The sequence below is a fragment of the Macrobrachium rosenbergii genome, chromosome 12, assembly GCF_040412425.1.
Source record: "Macrobrachium rosenbergii isolate ZJJX-2024 chromosome 12, ASM4041242v1, whole genome shotgun sequence".
NCBI lineage: Eukaryota > Metazoa > Arthropoda > Malacostraca > Decapoda > Palaemonidae > Macrobrachium > Macrobrachium rosenbergii.
The window spans coordinates 105546847-105563555 of NC_089752.1; positions in this window are offsets into that span (position 1 = coordinate 105546847).

Sequence of the window (16709 nt, forward strand, 5' to 3'; positions counted from 1 at the left end):
TCCAGTGAATACCATTAACAGAGAGGGAGGTTTCAATGATGCATGAATTTTTTCCTCTTTGTTCAGAATCTAAAGAACACATTTGATTTGGAGGTATTTTATTCACATCAGGCTGGAGAATGGAAGGTTGTTGAGGGGCTCCTGGAAGCTCCCTGGCCTTAGAATGAGGAACAACAACCGCATGGGGCTTCAGATAAGACCTGGAAAAACACCCGAGGCTGGTGGATGGAAGGCAGTTGGGGGGCTGCTGGCAGCTCCTTGGCCCTGGATTGAGAACCAAATACCGAACAGGACCAGAGATAAGACCTGGACCTGCACCTGAGTCTGGAGCATGAAAGGCAGTTGTGGGGCAGCTGGAAATTCCCTGGTCCTGGATTGAGGCCCAAAAACCAAACGTGACCTGAGATGAGACCTAGACCTGCACAGGCTGGAGGATGGAAGGCGGTTTTGTGGCTGCTGGAAATTCCATGGCCCAGCAATGAGGACCAAAAACCAAACTGGACCTGAAAAGGGACCTGGACCTGCACCTGAGACTGGAGGATGGAAGGCACTTGGGTGGCTGCTGGAAGTTCCCTAGCCTTGGAATGAGGACCAACAACTAAATGGGACCTGAGATAAGACCTGGAACTACTCCCAAGGCTGGTGGATGGAAGGCAGTTGGGGGGCTGCTGGAAACTCCCTGGCCCTGGATTGAGAACCAAATACCGAACAGGACCAGAGATAAGACCTGGACCTGCACCTGAGGCTGGAGGATGAAAGGCAGTTGGGGGGCTGCTTGAAATTCCCTGGTCCTGGAATGAGGTCCAAAAACCGAACTTGGCCTCAGACAAGACCTGGACCTGCACCTGAGGCTGGAGCATGAAAGGCAGTTGTGGGGCTGCATGAAATTCCCTTGATCTGGAATGAGGCCCAAAAACTGTACTTGACCTCAGATAAGACCTATATCTGCACCCAAGGCTGGAAGATGGAAGGCAGTTGGGGGGCTGCTGGAAGTTCCCTGGCCCTGGATTGAGAACCAGTTACCCAGTTACTGAACAGGACCAGAGATAAGACCTGGATCTACACCTGAGGCTGGAGTATGAAAGGCAGCTGGGGGGCTGCTGGAAGTTCCCTGGCCCTGGATTGAGAACCAGTTACCGAACAGGACCAGAGATAAGACCTAGACCTGCACCCAAGGCTGGAGGATGGAAGGCAGTTGTGGGGCTGCTGGAAGTTCCCTGGCCCTGGATTGGGAACCAAATACCGAACAGGACCAGAGATAAGACCTGGACCTGCACCTGAGGCTGGAGGATGAAAGATAGTTGGGGGGCTGCTGGAAATTCCCTGGTCCTGGAATGAGGACCAAAAACCAAATGTAAGACCAAAAACCTGATGTAAGACCTGGACCTGTACCCGAGGCTGGAGGATGGAAGGCAGTGGGGGGCTGCTGGAAGTTCCTTGGCTCTGAAATGAGGACCAAAAACCAAATGGGACCTGGGATAAGACTTGGACCTGCACCCAAATGAGGCCCAAAAACCGAACTTGACCTCAGCTAAGACCTAGACCTGCACCTGAGGCTGGATGATGGAAAGCAGTTGGGGGGGGAGGGGCGCTGGAAATTCCTTGGCCCTGGAATAAGGACCAGAAACTAAATGGGACCTGGTTTAAGACTTGGACCTGCACCCGAATGAGGCCCAAAAACTGAACTTGACCTCAGCTAAGACCTAGACCTGCACCTAAGGCTATATGATGGAAGGCAGTTGGGGGGGCTGCTGGAAATTCCTTAGCCATGGAATGAGGCCCAGAAACCGAACGTGACCTGAGATAAGACCTAGGCCTGCACCCGAGGCTGGAGGATGGAAGGCAGTTGGGGGGCGGGGGGATGCTGGAAGTTCCCTGGCCCTGGAATGAGGACCAAAAACTGAATGGGACCTAAGAAAGGACCTGGACCTGCACCTGATGCTGGAGAATGGAAGGTAGCTGGGGGGCTGCTGGAAGGTCACTGGCCCTGGAATGAGGACCAAAAAACAAATGGGACTTGAGATACGACCTGGAACTGCACCAGAGGCTGGTGGATGGAAGGCAGTTGGGGAGCTGCTGGAAGTTCCCTGGCCCTGGATTGAGAACCAAAAACTGAACTGGACCAGAGATAAGACCTGGAACTGCACCAGATGTTGGTGGATGGAAGGAAGTTGGGGGGCTGCTGGAAGTTCCCTGGCCCTGGATTGAGAACCAAAAACAAAACTGGGCCAAAGATAAGACCCGGACCCGCCCCTGAGACTGGTGGATGGAAGGCAGTTGGGGGACTGCTGGAAATTCCTTGCCTCTGGAATAAGGACCAAAAACGAAACTGTACCTGATCTAAGGCATGGAACTGCAACTAAGGCTGGAGGATGGAAGGTAGCTGAGGGGCTGCTGGAAGTTCCCTAGTCCTGGAATGTGGCCCAAAAACCGAACGTGACCTGAGATAAGACCTAGACATGCACCCAAGGCTGGAGGATGGAAGGCAGTTAGGGGGTGGCTGGAAATTCCCTGGCCCTGGAATGAGGTCCAAAAACCAAATTAGACCTGATCTAAGACATGGAACTGCACCTGAGGCTGGAGGACAGAAGGCAATTGGGGGACTGCTTGAATTTCATTGGTCCTGGAATGAGGCCCAAAAACCGAACGTGACCTGAGATAAGACCTAGATCTGCTCCCAAGGCTGGAGGATGGAAGATAGTTGGGGGGATGCTGAAAATTCCCTTACCCTGGAATGGTGACCAAAAAGCTAACTGGACCTGATCTTAGACCTGGACCTACAACTGAGAATGGAGGAAGGAAGGCAGTTGGGGGGCTGCTGGAAGCTCCCTGGCTCTGGAGTGAGGACTAAAAACAGAACTGGGCTTGAGATAAGACCTGGACCTGCACCTGAGGAAGGAGGGTGGAAGGCAGTTGGGGGGCTGCTGGAAGTTTCCTGGCCTTGGAATGAGGATCAAAAACCAAACTGAACCTGAGATAAGACTTGGATCTGCACCAGAGGCTGGAGGATAGAAGGCAGTTGGGGGGCTGCTGGAAATTCTCTGGACTTGGAATGAGGACCAAAAACAGAACTGGACCTGATATAAAGACCTGGACCTGCACGTGAGGTTGAAGGATGGAAGGCAATTGGGGGGCTGCTGGAAGTTCCCTGGCTGTGGATTGAGGACCAAAAACCAAACAAGACCTGAGATAAGACCTGGAATTGCACCTGAGGCTGGAGGATGGAAGGCAGTTGGGGGGCTGCTGGAAGTTCCCTGGCCCTGAAATGAGGAATAAAACTGAAAAGAACCTGAGATAAGACCTGGACCTTCACCCAAGGCAGTTGGGGGCTGCTGGAAGTTTCCTAGTCCTGGAATGAAGACCAAAAACTGAACTTGACCTGAGATAATACCTGGAACTGCACCTGAGCCTGGAGGATGGAAGGCAGTTGGGGGGCTGCTAGAAGTTCCCTGGCCTGGATTGAGGACCAAAAACTGAACTGGACCTGATCTAAGACATGGAACTGCACCTGAGGCTGGAGGATGGAAGGCAATTAGGGGGCTGCTGAAAGTTCACTGGCCCTGGGTTGAGGACCAAAAACCGGATTGAGGAACAAAAACCAAACTGGAACTGAGATAAGACCTGGAACTGCACCTAAAGCTGAAGGATGGAAGACAGTTCGGGGGCTGTTGGGAGTTCCCTGGCCTTTGACTGAGGACTAAAAACCAAACTGGACCTGAGATAAGACTAAAGAAAGGAAATTCCCTGGCACAGGAATGAGGAACAAAAGCCGAACGGGACCTGAGATAAGACCTGGACCTGAACCTGAGGCTGGAGGATGGAAGACAGTTGCAGGGCTACTGGAAATTCCCCCGGACTTAGAATGAGGACCAAAAACCATATTGGACCTGAGATAAGACCTGGACCTGCATCCAAAGCTGGAGGATGGAAGGCAGTTGGGGCGCTGCTGGAAATTCCTTGGCCCTGGAATGGGGAAAAAACCAAATTCAACCTGATCTAAGACATGGACCTGCATCCAAGGCTGGAGGATGGAAGGCAGTTGGGGAGCTGCTGGAAATTCACTGGCCCAGCAATGAGGACCACAAACCAAACTGGACTTGATCTAAGACCTGGAACTGCACTGGAAACTGGAGGATGGCAGGCAGTTGGGGGCTGCTGGAAGTTCCCTGGCCCTGCAATGAGGACCAAAAACCAAACTGGACCTGAGATAAGACCTGGACCTGCACCCGAGGCTGGAGGATGGAAGGCAGTTGGGGGGCAGCTGGAAATATCCTGGCCCTGGAATGAGGACCAAAAACCGAACGGGACTTGATCTAAGACCTGGAACTGCACTGGAGGCCTGAGGATGGAAGGCAGTTTGGGGGGCTGCTGGAAATTCCCTGGCCCTGGAGTAAGGACTAAAGCCTAACTGGACCTGATCTAAAACATGGATCTGCACCCGAGGCTGGAGGATGGAAAGCAGTTGGGGGCTGCTGGAAATTCCTTGTCCCTGTTATGAGGACCAAAAACTAAATTGGACCTGATCTAAGATCTGGACATACACCCGTGGCTGGAGGATGGAAGAAAGTTGGGGGGCTGCTGGAAGTTCCCTGGACATGGATTGGGGACCAGAAACCGAACTGGACCTGACCTAAGACCTAAACCTACAACCAAGACTGGAAGATGGAGGGCAGTTGGGGGGGGGGAGCTACTGGAAATTCCCTGGCCCTGGAATGGCGACCAAAAACAGAACGGGACCTGAGATTAGACCTGGACCTGGAACTGAGGTTGGAGGATGGAAGACAGTTGGGGGGCTACTGGAAATTACCTGGCCCTGCAATGAGGACTAAAGCCAAACTGGACCTAATCTAAAACCTGGACCTGGACCTGATTCTGGAGGATGGAAGGCAGTTGGGGGCCTGCTGGAAATTCCTTGTCTCTGAAATGAGGACCAAAAACCAAACTGTACCTGATCTAAGACCTAGACCGGCACCCGAGGCTGGAGGATGGAAGGCAGTCGGGGGCTGCTCTACATTCCCTGTCCCTCGAATGAGAACCAAAAACTGAATTGGAACTGATCTAAGACATGGAACTGCACCTGATGCTGGAGGATGGAAGGCAGTGGGGGGGGGGTGGCTGCTGGAAGTTCCCTGGCCCTTGGACTGAGGACCAGAAACCGAACTGGACATGAGATAAGATCTGGACCTGCAACCGAGGCTGGAGGATGGAAGGCAGTTGGGGGGCTGCTAGAAATTCCCTGGTCCTGGAATGCTGACCAAAAGCCGAACTGGACCTGATCTAAGACCTGGACCTGCACCCAACTGGAGGATGGAAGGCAGTTGGGGTACTGCTGGAAGTTCCCTGTCCCTGGATTGAGAACCAAAAACGGAACTGGAACTGATCTAAGACCTGGACCTGCAGCCTATGCAGGAGAATGGAAGGTAGTTGGAGGCCTGCTGGAATTCCCTGGCCCTGCAGTGAGGACCAAAAACTGAATGGGACCTGATCTAAGAACTCGACCTGCACCCGAGGCTGGAGGATGGAAGGCAGTTGGGGGGCTGCTGGAAGTTCCCTGGCCCTGGAATTATGACCAAAAACTGAACGGGAGCTGAGATAAGACCTGGACCTGAACCCGAGGCTGGAGGATGGAAGGCAGTTGGGGGGCTGCTGTAAATTCCTTGGTCCTGGAATGAGGAACACAAACCGAACTGGACCTGATCTAAGACATGGACCTGCACCTGAGGCTGGAGGATGGAAGGCAGTTGGACAGCTGCTGGAAGTTTCCTGGCCCTAGAGTGAGGACCAAAAACCGAACTGGACCTGAGATAAGACCTCGACCTGCAGCCTATGCAGGAGGATGGAAGGCACTTGGAGGTCTACTGGAAATTCACTGGCCCTGGAATGAAGACCAAAAACCGAACGGGACCTGAGGTAAGACCTGGACCTGCAACCAAGGTTGGAGGATGGAAGGCAGTTGGGGGTCTGCTGGAAATACCCAGACCCTGGAATGAGAACCAAAAACTGAACGGGACCCGAGACAAGACCTGGACCTGAAATCAAGGCTGGAGAATAGAAGGTAGTTGGCGGGCTGCTGGAAATTCTCTGGTCCTGGAATGAGGACTAAAGCCGAGCTGGACCTGAGATAAGACATGGACCTGCACCTGAGGATGGAGGATGGAAGGCACTTGGGGGGCTGCTGGAAGTTCCCTGGCCATGGACTGAGAACCAGAAACTGAACTCAACCTGATCTAAGACCTGGACCTACAATCGAGGCTGGAGGATGGAAGGCAGTTGGAGGGCTACTGGAAATTCCCTGGCATTGGATTGAGGATCAAAAACCAAACGGGACCTGAGATAAGACCTGTAACTGAAACTGAGGCTGGAGGATGGAAGGTAGTTGGGGGCTGCTGGAAATTCCCTGACTCTGGAATGAGGACCAAAGCCGAACTGGACCTGATTTAAGACATAGACCTGGACCCGATTCTGGAGAATGGAAGGCTGTTGGGGGGCTGCTGGAAATTCCTTGTCCCTGGAATGGGGACCAACAACCGAACTGTCCTCATTCCAAGGACATTCCACTGTTTTATCAGAAATAATTTAAAAAAACTCTTGGAACTCTCGGTCATTGATACTAATTTTATTTTTAATGGGAAAGTTATAAGCAAATAGATGGCATGGCCATGGGCTCCCCCTTAAGACCTTCTTTCGCTAATATTTGTATTTGCCATTTAGAAAAGCAACTCTTTAATCAATGCCCAGATACTTTTAAACCCATATTTTATAGACGTTATGTAGATGACAAGTTTTTTACTTTTTACTGAAGAATGTCATGCCCATTGTTTTTAGATTTTATCAACTCTTTTCATCCCAATATTACTTTTACTACGGAAAAAGAACGTAATGGCCGCATTTCCTTTTTAGATATTTTGGTCTCTCGTTCTGAGGGGAAATTTTGTGACTGGCATTTTTAGAATGAAAGCGTTTACCGGCCTTGGGTTGAACTTTATTAGTCATTGTCCCCTTGTTTTCAAGGCTAATTCGTGTAGAACTCTGATTCATCGCGCCTTTTCCCTTTGCTCCAACTGGAATAACTTTCACCTGGAAGTTAGGTTTTTAGAGACGTATTTTAAGAATAATTGCTATCCCTTGAACATGTTCAATAAAATCGTTAAAGAATTTTTAGACAATATTTTTAAGTTAAAAACTGTAGTCTGCACTGTTCCAAAAAGATAATGTATGTTTCTCTACCCTTCACTAATAATTCTGTCTTAATCAAACGAAAATTATTGTCACTCTTGCGCCATCTGTAAACGTATGTTGACTTCAGATTTACTTTTAATAACCTTCTTACAATCGGGAGACTGTTTCGCGTTCAAGACACCCTCCCGGAGTTGATGCGTACCTGCATAATTTACAAGTTTAATTGCCCTAAATGTAATTTTGGGATCTATGTGGGATGTACCAAGCGCCTACTTAAGGTACGCATCGACTCTAAAAGGGGTGTCAGCCATCGTACAGGCTTAGCTTTAAGCAAAAAAGAAAACAGTGCCATTAGACTTCATGCCATATCTTGCCACTCGGACAAACAAAAAACAACCACTCGCTTCTCTCTTTTGAACCCTCCATATTAAACAACAATCGCCAACACTCAGTAGCCAAACCACCTCTGTTCCAAAACCACCTCTGCTCCATTGTTCATTGCACAGTTTGCTTTTTTTTTTCTATCCACACCATTTCACCCTCTTCCATTCGGCAGTCTTCTAACTCGCCCAGGTGTCATTTAACTACGACATGAACAGTAGGTTCTCCAGTATTTTGTACTACATTATCATTATTAATATTTTGAATATTCATGTTTTTTTTTCCTCTCCCAGTATCTATATGCTCGGTGACATTATTTGACGATTTCTGTTTAGTAAGGCAGTTGGGGGCTGCTGGAAGTTAGTCATTGCTCTTTTGTCATCTTTTGATTTGCAGATAAGCTAAGGTTTTTACTGTTCCTCTTTACTGGAATGTTATTATGTATTTTAATGTTTTGTCAATTATAACTGTTTTAATACTTTTAGATTTAGTCAATCAGTATAGTTTTCTTGCTGTTTCTCTTTATTTTTTTTTTATGTCATTCTGTAGATAAGTGACCCTGATGATGGGAAAAAAAGTCATGTATTCCTGAGCTAAGCTCTGGCTGTGCCTCTGTTATGGAGAATGAAATAATAATGTCTGCTGGAATTTCCACGTCTTCTGGCTATCCTGTTCCTCCTTAAATATAACTGTATATGTATCTATAATATATATGTATGAATATATTTGAGCAGTTGCTGGAATATATATAAGAGATATATATATATATATATATATATATATATATATATATATATATATATATATATATATATATATATATATAGATAGATAGATAGATAGATATTATATATGTATATACAGTTACAACGATTGCCGACTTGGCTACGATGGTGAGGATGGATCTATTCCAGCTCTAATAAGTATATCTGAAAACGACAGGTATATGTATATGTATGTACGAGAGGCAATAGACTTTTAACATTCTTGTGGTCAGGTCAGCAACGTGACCTCGTTCTGATTATGGGACCCCGGTTTGTTTCCCGCTACCAGATATCATAATTTCTTCATATTTCTTGCACTTGGATCTTAAGGTTTTGTAGTGACTAGCGTATCCCCCCCCCACCCACAAAAAAAAAAACGCGAAGAATTCGGGAAGTTAAAGGAAAATTGTGGCTATGGTACAATTACATATGTATCTGGTAAGAAGTGGTGTGTAGATTCTTGGCACACACACACACACAACTGAAAGACATATAAATATATATATATATATATATATATATATATATGGATATATATACACATATATACATATATATATATCATTAACAAAAGTGACAAACCGTGCCATTACAAAACTGCAAATATCACTGAAATAGCGCGATGGAACTGGAACAGGATTTCAGTGATAACTCTCTCTCTCTCTCATTAAAAAACAACAAAGCATAATAATTACAATACTATAAATATCAGTAAAATAACACGATGGGACTGGAACGGGTATTTCAATGATAAATTATCAGTTTTATCTCTCTCTCTCTCTCTCTCTCTCTCTCTCTCTCTCTCTCTCTCTTTCTCCTCGCCAAAAACAACAACGCTTCAATGAACGGTGGTGGTGTGAAAAAAACAGAACTATGAGATACAATGATAAATGCTCTTTTCTCTCTCTCGCTTTCTATTTTGAAAATAAAATGAAAATTAATTACTCAACATATACATATAACATAGCTCTTATCTAATCCTAATTCTATGGTGGGAAAGGAACAGATCATAAGAAAATACGATAATACACAAAAAATCCCACAATTTAATAAATTTACATTTTTATTTATTTATTTGTTAATTTATCTGTTTTTTCTAATAACTGACCTCCTCTTTCTGCATTTCCCATTACCTTCTGTTACTTCTCTTGAAAGAGCACCATAATATTCTAGCCAATGGCCCCTTTCGTGTTGTTCTATACGAGCAGGGTTCTTCATCTTCTGAATAATAATAATAATAATAATAATAATAATAATAATAAAATAATAATAATAATAATAACTAATAATCAAAAACTCTCTCTCATGATTCAGTAGCAAAAGCCCTCCACTGGAGCCTGTCAAGAAACATCAGCTATAAAAAAAAAAATGTTTATCATCTAATTCAATGAACGAACACCAACCTGAGGTGAAAAAATGATGCCATGAGAAACAATCAGAAAAGATCCTCTGGGACTATTTTAAATAACAGATTGGGTGAATGAATAGACCAAACATGATACATACAAAATCAGTTCTTATCTAACCTCATTCTATGTAGGTATGCCATAAATCACCATGAAAATACGATAATAAACAAAAAACATTCCATAATTAATCAAGACCTCAAAATTTAAATAAGATTTATATGGTATTTGCCAGTGGATCTGTTTTTCAAATCACTGAACACCAGGCACCTTCCCAAGATCCTGAAAAGAAATCTGGAAAAACTAGATGAACACCACAATATTCCAGGACTTGAAATTTCAAGTCAATCAGCGCACATTTGTGAGAAAAGTGATGGACTCCATAAGGAGTAGGATGCATCTTCTGAATAATAACTATAAAAATAATAATAATAATGACTGTGAATAACCAAAAAAAAAAATAAAATAAAATAAAAATAATTTTTTCTTTCATTGGTATAAACGTAGACCTATGCCCACAAACTGTTCACGTCATAAAACTTCCTTGTAATTCAAACTTTACTCTATTAATCATTTCTTCGCATGAATTAAAAACAAGTTTATTATGATACCGCAAACTGGAAAAATAACCTTTATTGATAATGCTGACCGCTAGAACAAAAGCATTGACCAACGAACGATAGTTAGTCCCGCGGTCTAAGCCTATGACAGATATTTGATTTGACTGGCCTTCTTCTTTTAAGCACACTTTCGTTTCCAGTGTCAAAATGACTTGCTTATTATAGCCATTATGTATTATGCATTTTAAGCGTCGTTCCAATGCCTAACTTAAAAAAAGTAAGTCTAAAGCAGCCTTTTATGCCGTATATAGGTCATCAACACAAAGTATGACGGGACCTCAGTAAGATTTTAAAACTTTTGCTCCATAAATCATTTGGAAAAATGCCCCTGAAATTAATCACTGAACTATGATAAAGATTTGTATGCTCAAGAATAAATTATGCAAATACGCAAAGTATTCTGAAGAGAAAACCGCAATACTATTGCCATAGAATAGAATATACAATTTAGGCCGAAGGCCAAGCACTGGGACCTATGAGGTCATTCAGCGCTGAAAGGAAAATTGAGAGAAAGGTTACAAAGGTGTAACAGGAGGATAACCTCGCAGTTGCAATGTGAAATAATTGTTAAAAGAGGATGGAAAGTAAGGTGGAAGAGAGAAAATATGACTGGAGGTACAGTAAAAGGAATAAAAGACTTGCATCGCCTTCCATGCAATGTTGCAATGGCTGTTGCTCCTTTCACCTTCCCCACACAGCTTCGTCGACGACAACATTTCTTAATTATTTCGAATAATAAATTATGTTATTTACATGTCATAAATTATTATAATATCTTTTATTCACACTCGCACAGCCATATTTCTATTTATTTACCTACAGTTCAGATAAAAAAAAAATAATTACTGAAAGCCCATCGTTCGTTTACGCTTGATCAACGTAGACTGATAAAAGCTCGTCTGTCGAACTGTTTGATTATCGATGTAAATCGGAGCTGTTATGATCTACGCAAGGAAATAGAATGTTTCTTTTTATGCATAAGCATTCAATGCATTTCTGAGATTTAAACAATTATTGGAAGCCAATCGTTCGTTTGTGTTTGATCAACATAGACTATTTTTATAGGCCTATTTGATACGAGTTCGTCTTTGTCTTTCCTGTGCTTGTACTGTGATATTATCGATATGAATCGGAATTTTATACACGATCACACATAAGAGGGTTTGAGGGGTTTGCATAATATATATATATATATATATATATATATATATATATATATATATATATATATATATATATAAGCATTCAGATATATTAATGAAGAATATATTTATATACATCTTTTTATCACAGTAAGCCTACGATATCGGAAACATTGGTTTCAGCCACATCTACCTAAAACCTACGTTGGTGAGTAGACAGATGGAATGGAATTGGCAATAGATACAGCATAGGCCTACGAACACGAATGCATTTTCCATTCTCTGTTAATTGATACAGAATAGACCTACGTACAAGAATGCATTTTCCCCCTTCTTTGTGACTAGATACAGCACAGGCCTACGTACAAGAGTGCTTTATCCCTTCTCTGCTATTAGGTACAGCATAACCCTACGTACAAGAGCGCATTTTCCTTCATTGTTTATTGATACAGAATAGGCCTACAAGAATGCATTATTCCCCTTCTTATTAACATTCACACACACATATAAGTGTTGATGTATGTACAAGAGAGCGTTGTTCCCCCTTCTTATGTATGTATGTATGTATGTATGCATATATATACAGACATACATACACCACACATATATATATATGTATATGTGTGGTGTGCGTTCGTGTATATACAAATATAACTTTATATATTCATTTATATGTATATTTATATAGTTATACTGTATGTGTTTTTACATACTGTTATATACATATATATATATATATATATATATATATATATATATATATATATATATATATATATATATATAGTATTTAAGTGACCTCAGCTGTATTGGGAAAGGAATATCATCACTTTTATTTACATAACCCCTAGTAATACATGTAATCACCTCTTCAAAATGAAAAAAAACAACAGCTCCAAAATATGAATACATGTATGTCCAATTGAGTATGCGGGTATCAGTGTTTTTTTTTTTTTCGAATACACGTAGAGTTTTGAATTTTATCTTCAACTCTTACAATTATAACTTCTCATACAAGGTCTTAGTGGAGAGAGAGAGAGAGAGAGAGAGAGAGAGAGAGAGAGAGAGAGAGAGAGAGAGAGAGAGAGAGAGAGAGAATACGCCATTGTGAGATGATTTAATACCAAAGGTTATGTGACATACATCATATTGTATTTTGGAACCCACTGACAGTAATGCACATCAGATAAAACCAATTTAATCATATATTGCATTAATAGTTATTTTGTGTACTGAGAGAATTATTCGAGAGTTTTATGAACTGCATAAAAATTCTCCATTCCTGTTCTTATGAAACGCATTGTCATTAAGCTGAGTGGTCATTGTACAGATTGACTGTACGCCTTAGCATGACACCACGCCTGAATAAACTGTATCCTGTCAAGTATTTACCTAGAATATGTTTTACTTCAATCATTTACTAAAGTAAAAACAAACGACTTTCGATGACGACACAGATGTGCCTAATAATAATAATAATAATAATAATAATAATAATAATAATAATAATAATAATAATAATAATACGTGTGCAGCATCAAAAACGGATATAAGGAAGAGGGTGTGTAGGTAGGGAAGCGAAGGAGAAGGAGAATAATATGAGATAAAGGAAATAAGGCTAAAGGCAAATTCATACAGGTGACTTTCATCACAAAAAGAAAAGGCAATTATCATTTCCACAGCAGAGTATATTTTGATTCCACTTGGCGAGGTTTTATTGACATCTGAATGAACACTGCCGAACACCAATATTGTCTTTCCAGTAATATAACACATATTCAACTTTTTAGTGCTAATCAAACTGCATTACCAACATTATATTTTGCATGCGGAAAATGTGGCTAATTATTAATAATTGTGTACAGAAACCTAGGCAAGGAAAAGCAAAGCGAAGAGGGCAGAAAATAAAATTACATGTACTGTACACGATACCAACTAAAAGTTTTCCTTGTTAAGTATAAACTAAATATGTTCAGTTGATAACCGTATTTATTGTAGGGTTGCCATATCTGAAGTCAAAATACAGGACGCTTCCCTCTTGAAACCGGCCCCCCACTTCCACCAGTTCAAAAAAATGCAGTTTATATGATCTATCACTAATGTGGATGCGTAAGTGTATGATAAATAAAAAAACTTACCGTAACATAAGAAACACCGAAAACTATGTGCAATAACCATTTACTCTTATTTTGCCACAACATTGCTGATATGAATAAAGTGTACACTTACAAGAGAGAAACAAAATCAGTTTATTTTAGCAACGTTAGCTAACAGTGAGTATAACTATAGCAGCCCAGTCGGTAACACTTGACAGATTGTTGTTATTATCGTCGTCATTGTTGTTGTTATTTTTATTTTATTTAATTGTCTATTTTTTTTATTTGTATAAAAGCTGAAATTCCGGAAATTTGCAGAAATTTTAAAATTCCCCCGGACGAGGATTTTGACACCTAAATGCAGGACATATCCGGGAAAATCCGGACGTATGGCAGCCCTAAAATTTTATTGTGAACAAATATCTTTGTTTACGGACCTCACGCGTCGCCAGGCTTGCCTTGCACTTACGTCATAAAACACAGACACTGGTGACGCTTGGGCAGTATGAGGAACACACCAAAAGCTGTGTTTTCTTATGCGACATTAGACTGATAAACCTAATTTATCGAAATAAGTCAGTGTGCTTTTTTTTAATGATTCTATATTTATGACAAACTTCATAAAATTATGCTAGAATTATACTAAATGGGTGGTTATGCCAAATATTATGCTAGGCAATGAAATTTACCTCAAATTATGCTAAAAGAATCAAATGATGCTGGATCTGGTAACACTGCTCACCAGGCTGCTACAACAAAAATAGGACAGATCTGCCTCCTTATTATCTGAAAATACACGATTTATACTGACATTTTCAAATCTGTTCTTGACGGTCAGTTGTTATGTGCTGATTCTGGTTCTAAGAAACTAAAGACACAGAGGTATTATCATATATCACTTTTTTTTATCCCTTACTTCCATTTCTAGTATAAAAAAAAAGATTTACCTCTTTCTAGGTCTAGCTTTCATTTTCTAGCCTCGCAGTGTCTTGATTTTAATTTCATTTCCTTTCATGTCACCATCTACATTCTATATGTATTTCTATCAAGTATTTTTATATTGTCTTTCGCGGTTTTCTTTAATTTTCTTCTATAATAATCGTTATTTTCTCGGTATTTTATAACTACAAGTGAATCAATTAAATTTGGCGGAGTACGTGCTTTCTCTGTTATTTTATCCTCACATGTTTTCAATAAATTTCTTTAATCACCCACTGTAATGCTTAGGTGATTACTGCTCCACGAACTTTGACATATTGGAATTGGTTTATTTTTTCTCATGTTATATTTAACTATATATATAGCTTTTATCCTTGTTCATTTCTTGGCCAAATCTCCTTGTCTCTAAAATTATCCTAGTGTCATTTATGAATCCTTTAATTTAATCATCTAGTTTCTTTACCGTATGTAGGGTAACCAATTTGCATAATGTAATTAATCCTGTGAAACCCTGCTTTAAACCGCTGGTAATGTGGTCACTGGTCAGTGCACTCCTGTGGTGCAATGCAGTCTTTATTAAAGGGTGTTTGCTGTGTCCCTTTAGCCACTAGCTGCACCCACTTTTTAGCCTTTTTCTTTGCTTTCAGTCCTGCTTCCTTTGTTTAATCTTGCTATCCAGTACCTCTAACTATTATTCTTAGTGCAACTTTAGGCTTTTTTCCCCAATTCCAACCTAGATCCTAGAGCTTCATTTCCTTTACATTCTAATCTCTCACCTTGCTCTCCAACCATTCCAACTCCTTCTGTTTCACTGTCTTATGTGTTGACAGGGTGAAAGTGTCGCTGCGCTTGGCTTGGCAGCCAGTGTTTCATGAATCAAATTTTCTGATCTAAACCTTTTCTGCGTCAGTATTTTGATGTGCCCTTTATACCTATTTCTTTTTCTATTGTACCTATAAGTTTTGAGCTTATTTTACACTTTTATAATTCCAATTAGCGTTTCAATTTTCACTGTATTAAATACCTTTAGTAAATTCCACCGATATTACGATCACACTCATGTCCCAGTTTTAAATGTTTCTTACACTGAATATTGTGTTAATCATTAAATTATCGTCAGTTTTCTCGCTCTCTGTTAGTTCTGCCAGGTTTTTATTATTTTCTTCATTGATCATTTCATGAATTTTAATTTCATCTTCTTTTCCTTCTGGTTATTTATGGCTAAATCATAATATTCCGCCATCATCTACACTAGTGTGATAATCATCTACCCTTCCATTGTGCTTGTCTTTTCCCTCATTCTCGCTTACTTCTCTCATTCTGAATTTGGTCTACATCATTTTCGCGTGTACTTTATGCACTTATCTAGCACCTGCTGCCAGTAATCCACATCCAGCTGTTGCTTCTTCTTCTTCAGCTGGAGATCTGGCTTCTAGTCATAAAGTTCATGTAACAATAAGCTCATCCCCCAAATGACAGCTTATAAATGTATCTGATGAACATGACGACATATGAGTGCGTTTATGTGTGTCAGTTCCTTCATGAAATGATCTGTACGATTCATTCATATTTCACATGAGGACCATTCTTATATGTTCAAGCAATACCCTTGCTAGTTGTTATTGTTAATCCTTGATAAAAACAGCCATAGAATTAGGAGAGACTTACCACTGACTTGGTGTTTAAAGCAAATACTATGATGACCTTAGTTTTGTTTCAAAACTACAACCATGGCCCTTTGCGATTTCAGGCAAGTTTGAATATGACTGCCGGATAGTGACTAAAACTCTTGAATTAAGAATCCTTACCAAATGAATTTTTCAGCCCTTTATATTGTAAAAACAAATAAAAATAAATAAATAAATACTAAAGAAATAAAAATTTAAAAATGTAGTTATTTAGACAAACGTACAGTACGCTTGCAAGCATAAGCAAAGACATTCAAGATGCTTGAGCAGATTATGGAGAGAGAGAGAGAGAGAGAGAGAGAGAGAGAGAGAGAGAGAGAGAGAGAGAGAGAGAGAGAGAGAGAGAGAGAGAGAGAGAGAGGTGGTTAGACGTTGAACATTTAAGCATAACACAAAATATATATATAAAAAAAATGCTGACAATACCTTCCTATTATATCCATCGGGATTATGGATCTTACACTGGCAGCAGATTTCCACAAATTAATTTCACA